The sequence below is a fragment of the Elephantulus edwardii genome, unplaced genomic scaffold (genome assembly GCF_000299155.1).
Source record: "Elephantulus edwardii isolate Elephantulus edwardi_28Jun2011 unplaced genomic scaffold, EleEdw1.0 scaffold00034, whole genome shotgun sequence".
Lineage (NCBI taxonomy): Eukaryota > Metazoa > Chordata > Mammalia > Macroscelidea > Macroscelididae > Elephantulus > Elephantulus edwardii.
This window is the reverse complement of record NW_006399784.1, coordinates 17,281,200-17,288,570: the sequence shown is the minus strand read 5'-3', so window position 1 is coordinate 17,288,570 and position 7,371 is coordinate 17,281,200. Positions and strand designations below refer to the sequence as shown.

Sequence of the window (7,371 nt, the reverse complement as noted above, 5' to 3'; positions counted from 1 at the left end):
CATCCTCACATCTCTGCTCATGGTCTTATACAGTATTTGTTCCTGTGGGACTGAGTTAGATCCAGTCTCTTCCAAGTTAGGTAGTGGTTTATCAAACCATTGTTCCTGCGTGCTGCGTAGTATTCCATCGTGTGAAATGAAATGGTATATTTTTGGTTGTTAACCAAAAAGCTGGTGGTTCAAGTCTATCCAGAGATGCCCCTGGAGTGATAACTACAGCTCTACTTCTGAAAACAATTAGCTATTGGAAACATTCGGAGCATTATTCTGCTCTGACATATAGGTTTGCCATGAGTTGGAGTCCACTTGGTGTCATGGTTTTGCTTTTGTTTAATTCCTTTTAAGGTTAAGCCACAACATTGTGCAAATCTGCTGCCAAGGGTGTCTTTAAAGTGCTAAAGAGCAAAGATGAGACTTGAAAGACTAAAACACACTAGATCAAGTTATTATATTTTCAACTGTTTCATATGCACATGAAAGCTGGATGATGAGTAAGAAAGATGAAGAACTGATACCTTTCATTTGTGAAGCTGGTGAAGAGTATCATGGGCTACTGAAAGAACAAAATAAATCCATCTTGGAAGAAGCACAGCTAAGCTGTTCCTTAGAAGCAAGAACAGTGAGACTTTTACTGATAAGCTTTGGACATATTACTAGGAAGGCCAATGCCTGGAAAAGGACACCACACTTGGAAAAGAAAAGGTCAGCAAAAGAGATGAAGATCCTCAATAAGATGGATTGACATAGTGACTAAACAACAGACTTAACCATGGCCAAGAACGTGAGGATGGTGCAGGAGGAGGGCAGGATTTCATTCTGTTTACACATGGTCTCTGTGAGTTGGAATTTACTCAGTGGTACCTAAGAACAATAGCCAAGATTCTATGTGTTTGGGGACATATTCCAAGAAATAGATGCAACCCTGGATGTATTCTCTAAGTTGTGCCAAGAAATCTGGAGGACATCTACCTGGCTGACTAACTAGAAGAGATCTGTATTTACTCTGATTAGAGAAAAAAAGGTGATCCAACAGAATGCGGAAATTATTGAACAATGATCATTAATATCACATGCAAGTAAAATATTGTTTTTGTTATGTGCTGTTGAGTCACTTGTGACTCATAGCAACCTTATGTACAATAGCTCTGAAACCTGCTCTATCCTGAGCTAACCTTATTGTCTCTGACACATTTACCCTCATTACCCCAGGCACTGAGGCAATCCATCTCATCAAGGGTCCTCCTCTTTTGCGCTGACCCTCCACCCTCCCAATAATGGTGTTTCTCTCAAGAACTGGTCCAACCTTGCAACATGTCCAATGTATGTCAGATAGAGCTTCAGAATCTTTGTCTTCAAAAAGTACCCTGGTGTCATCCTCTCCAGGACGAACCTGTTTGATCTCCCAGCAGTCAACAGTATATTCAACACTCTTCTACACACCACAACTCAAAGGCATCAATTCTCCTATTCTCCTATCCATCAATTCTCCTAGTCCAGCTTTCTGAAGCAAAGCACATCATTGTAAAGGCCATGGCCTGGATCATGTGCACTTTACTCTCCAGACTGACATCATTGCTCTTCAGTATTCTGGAGAGGTCCCTGACAGCAGATTTTGCAAATGCAGTTCTCCTTTTGATTTCCTGTCTGCTGGTACCAAGAGTGTTGACTGTGGAGCCAACAAATGGAAGCTGTTAACAATCTCGATCCCTTCTTCACTGTCTATCATAATGCTGCCAATCGGCCCAGTGGTGAGAATCTTTTGTTTTCTTGATGCTGAGCTTCAATCCATATTGATGGCTGCAGTCCTGATCTTCTGCAGTAAGTGCTTCAGGTCCTACTCAGTTTCAGCAAGCAGAGATGTGTTATCTGCATAATGTAGGTTGTTGATTCTTCCTCCAATCCTAATGCTACATTCCTCCTCATAGAGCCCAGCCTCCCAGATGATCTGTTCTGCATATAGATTGAAAATATAGGACACATCCCTGGTGTATACTCTTCCAGATTTTTTATGATTATTTCAGTAGTGGCTAGAACAGTAGTACATCAAAAGAGAACAGCGAGCGATCCAAGCCAGATTTAGAAGAGTCTGTGGCACATGGCATATTACTGCTGATATCAAATGGATGTTGGCAGAAAGCAGGAAAATATCAGATGAATGTATGTTGTGCTTTATTAACAATGCAAACGTATGTGATTTTTTTTTAATTGTGATTTACAACAAATTATGGCTGACATTGAGAAGAACGGGAGTATCCAAACATTTAATTGTGCTTATGCAAAACCTATTTCTTGATCAAGAAGCCGTTGTCCAGACATAGCAAGAGAACACTAGATGGTTCAAAATCAAGAAAGATGTGAATCAGGGATACTTATCTCCATAGCTATTCAATCTGTATGCTGAACAGATCATTTAAGAAGCTGGACTTCATGAAGAACAATGTGGCATCAGGATTGGAAATCAACAACCTGCATTAAGCAGATGACACAGTCTTGCTAGCTGAAAGTGAAGAGGCTTTGAAGCACTTGCTGCAGAAGATCAGAGACTATAGCCTTTAATATGGATTGCATCTTAACATCAAGAAAAGAAAAACCTGCACTACTGGGCTAATGGACAAAATGATTACAGATAGAGAAAGAGTAAACCTGTCAACAACCTTGGTACCAGTGGTCAAGAAATCAGAAGACGAAAATCTGTTGTCAAAGGCCTTTCCAGAGGTGCTAAAAATTAATGTCAGTTTAAAGATTGAGGTGTACCTTATTTAAGACATGATCTTTTCAATTACTTGCTATGAATCTGAAAGCGGGACATTGACTAAGGATGACAGAAGAAAAACTGATGCTTTTAAGTGTGTTGTTGGAGGCAAGAATTTAATATCCCACGGACTGCCAAGAGAACAAATAGTCTTATCAACAAATGAATAGAAAAATTATGGTACTGTCACAGAATGGACTACTACACAGCACTGAAAAACAGTGAACTCATAAAACATTACACAACATGAAGGAGCCTGCAGGATATTATGCTGAGTGAAATATCTCAGTCCCAAAGGGACAAATACTATGTAATACCACTGTTATAAAATAAGACAGACATGGGGGTTAGGGAGAAGGATGGGAAGAAAATGAAGAAAGAGTAGATAGATAATAAACAGTGAATTAGAGCAAGTGAGGGGAAGAACTGCCTAAAAGGAATGTATGATTATGCATTATATGAATGAGAACAATTTGGAATAAGAGGTGCATTGTGGGGTGGGTTGGAGGAGAGAAGAAAATGTGCAACAATGAATAAAAAATATTCTAAAAAAGTTTAAAAGGTAAAAGGAGGGGAAAGAGAGAATAAATAATTCTATACTAAAGAAATTGTAACTAGAGAGCTCCTTGTGGGCAATAAAGTGGTAAAATGGCATATCACGTACTTTGGGCATGTTGTAAGGAGGACCTATCACTAGAGAGGACATTATACTTGGGAAAGTGTAAGAGAGAAAGACCCTTTTGAAATGCATTAACCCAGTGACTAACAATCAACTTAAGTGTGTTAGAAATGGTGAGAATGTCACAGAATAAGGTGAAGTTCAGAGTCACTGCTCACAAGGCTGCTATGAGTTGTAATTGACTTAATGGCACCTAACAACAACAGTGCTGTCTAGCTAAGTTGTTATCACATCAGCTCTAACTCATAGTAACTCTATGAACAACAGATCTAAACGGTGCTCTATTCTATACAATCCTCATGATTTCTGCCATCCTCAAGCCCACTGTTATGCCAATGAATCGGTCCATCTCACTGAAGATCGTCTTTTCTTCTTCTGACTCTTGACCTTTCCCAGCATGATGTGTTTCACTAGGGACTGGGTCCTCCTGAAAATTGTGTTTCACTAGGGACTGGGTCCTCCTGAAAATGTGCCCACCGTATGTGAGAGGAAGCTTCATCATCTGTGTCTCCAAGGAGCTCTTTGGCTGCGCTTTCTCCAGGACAGATTGGTTTATTGTCTGGCAGTTCACGGGATATCCTACACTCTTCACCAACACCATAATTCAGACACTCATTCTTTGGCCTTCCTTATTCCCAGTTATAAAAGCATTGTTATTGGATGGTGAATTTAAAGCATGGCCTCAGAGAAGGGAGGGGGTGGAGTGGACCAACCTATGTGGATTGAGCCTCAGGGAACTGAGCCCCAGAACAGACTGTGGGTGACCTACAGCATCTGGCCACGTGTTGTCCTCACCTGGTGACTGCCATTCTACCAAAGATGGTCTTTTGTAACCTTTAAGGACCATCATGGGAAAGACAATGACTCTAACACTCACAGACAGCATGCACAGTTTAATCATTTGTCCAGTAGTGTTAAGGATATTGTTTGAAAGCTAAAGTCCCCAGTGACGGCAAAGAAGAGACAACAAATAAAACACTTGTTATACAAACCTGATATTAACCAGATTTCCTCCTATGCTTCCTTCCAATAGTGTAAGCAGTTTTGACAGATGGAAAGAAACAAATGCCACCCTAGTTCAGTCTAGGATTTCTTGGACTCATGGTAAACAGACTCCAGAATAAAAATCTGTGCTTTGAGCAGAGGCCTGAGTGATCCCCTTACAAGAGAGAACAAAACTCCAGGTGGTGCAGCTAACTAGGGACTTGAGCTATGTTTGTGCAATGCTGGGAATTGCTGATCAACATCAGAAAAGAGAAAGTGGACAGGGCAGTGGACGATGGTGGCCGCTTCTCATGGCTTCCGGCATCTACCTACCTGGGAGTAGACACTCTACAGCGTGATCCCGCCAGGCTGTAATCCTATCAGATTATATGGTCTCTGATATTAAAAAGTGGAGGTCACAGCAACCGGGTTGATGTACTAAGCTCCAGAAGAAATGCCCTAATGACAACCTCCTTGACTTGATAGGTCTCTCTCAGTTGACTTCTGCTTTTGCTGGGGGGAAATGGATTGCCATCATTGTTAGATGCTGTCAAGTTACTTACAACTTATAGTGACCCAGTGAACAGATCTGAATCCTGTTGTATCCTGTGCCATGCTCATCATCTCTGACACACTTGAGCACACTGCTACAGTCACTGTGTCAGTCCGTCTTGTTGAAGTCTACTTTTCCTTTGCTGACCTTCTACCTTTCCAAGCATGAAGCCCTTCTCTAAGGAATAGCTTCTCCTCACAACATGCCCACTGTACGTGAGATGGAACTTTGCCATGTTTGCCTACAGGAAGCATTCTGACTGCACTTTCACCAAGACTTATCTGTTTGTTCTTTTGAAGTCCATGGGATTCTCCTTCAACTGTACTCAACACCAGCTCAAAGAGATCAATTCTCCTTCTACCATCCTTATTCATTGTCCAGCTTTCAAATGCAGAGCAAGTGATTGCAAAGACCACGCCCTTTAAAAAGCTGAACATAGAAATTCCATATGACCCAGCTATTCCACTAATTAGAATATACCCTGAGAATACGGGAACTGAGGCAAAAACAGAGATTTGTATACCAATGTTCATAGCAGTATTATCCACCATCGCCAGAACATGGACATAGCCCAAATGCCCAACCGCAAACAAACGGATTGAGAAATTATGGTACATTCACACAATGGAATACTATGTAGCAGGAAGGAGCAATAACTTTGTAAATTATTACCTAACTTGGGAGGGACTGGAGAGCATTATGCTGAGTGAACCAACTCAGTCCTACAACAATAAATATTGAAAAAACCATTATTGTAGGAGTATAAGGATCCAGGAGGGGTGGGAGAGGCTGGAAGCAGAGGGATGTGGATGTACAGGGGGAAGAGGGGATTAATCATTGGGTTGTACAATTTGATGGATGGGGAAGTGGTGAGGGAAACAGAAAGAATTTGTTTGAATTTGTATTAGAATTCTGTAAATAAACTAATGAAAAGGGGGGAAAAGACCATGTCCTGAATCAGGTGTAACTTAGTCTTCATATTGACATAATCTCTCTTTAGTAATTTGACTTCTCTAGTAATCTTAGTCTTCTGACAGGAGACTTGCCCAATGCAATCAATATTTCTCCTGATCTCCTGACTGCTGGTGCCAAGGGTGTTGATTGTGGATCCGAGTTTTTGTGGTTGTTATGTACCATCAAGTCATCTGCAATTCATAGTGACCCTATGTACATTAGCTCCGAATCCTGCTCGATCCTCAACCATATTGCCTCTGACACACCTATCCTCATTACCTCAGTCACTGAGTCAATCAATTTCATCAAGGGTCTTCCTCTCTTGTGCTGTCTTTCCACTCTCCCAAGCATTAATGTCCCTCTCTAAGGACGGGTTCCTCCTTACAACATGTCTAAAGTATGTCAGATGAAACTTCAGAATACTTGCCTCCAAGGAGCAGCCTGGTCTCACCCTCTCTAGGATGAACTTCTTTGTTCTCCCAGCAGTACTTGGTATATTCAACACTCTTCTCCAGCACCACAGCTCAAAGGCATCAATTTTCCTTCTATCATCCCTAGTCATTGTCCAGCTTTCTGATGCATAGCACGTAATTGCAAATACCACGGCTTGTATCAGGCACATTTTAGTCTCCAGATTGATATCAATGCTCTTCAGTACTCTGGAGATGTTCCTGACAGCAGTCTTTCCCACTGCAATTTATCTTTTGATTTCTTGGCTTCTGGTACCAAGAGTGTTGATTGTGGAGACAAACAAAATAAAGCTGTTAATAATCTTCATCTTTTCACCATCTATCATGATGCTGCCAATTGGTCCCATGGTGAGAATCTTTTGTATTCTTGATGCTGAGGTTCAGTTCATATTGAAGGCTGCAGTTCTTGACCTTCTGCCGCAAGCGCTTCAGGTCCTCCTCAGTTTCAGCAAGCAGGGTTGTGTCATCTGCATAACGCAGATTGTCAATGATTCTTCCTTCAATCCTGATTCCACATTCCTACTCATAAAGCTCAGTCTCCTGGAAGATTTGTTCTTCACATAGATTGAAAAGGTATGGAGATAGGACATATCCCTGGCATAAACTCTTCCTGATTTTAAGTTATGTAGTGTTTCCTTGCTCTGTTCTGACGACAGCCTCCTTGTCCAAGTATAGGTTTTTGCAGAAGCACTATCATGTAGTCTGGAATTCCCTTTCTTCTCTGAACTAGCCACAGTTTTTTGTGACCCACACAGCCAAATGTCTTTGCATAATCAAAGAAACACAGATAGTCATTCTTCTGGTACTCTTTGCTTTTAAGCAAGATCCACTGTGACACTTATGTGTCAAATGCGTTAATGGTTGGCTACCCAATGCGGACAGAGAGTGGGGTGGAGCTCCCCGATTAAAACAAGCGTGGAAGGAGGAGTGGCATCCACTTCCATAATAGCTTGCCTCTGGAAACCCTATGAACCTGGAG

At 41.4% G+C, this 7,371-nt stretch overlaps 1 protein-coding gene across 1 annotated transcript in view; it reads right to left on the bottom strand.

Moving 5' to 3' along the window:
* The window catches only part of RNF175 (ring finger protein 175), an 85,011-nt gene that overhangs the window by 67,069 nt on the left and 10,571 nt on the right, over positions 1–7,371 (bottom strand). The window lies entirely within an intron of this gene.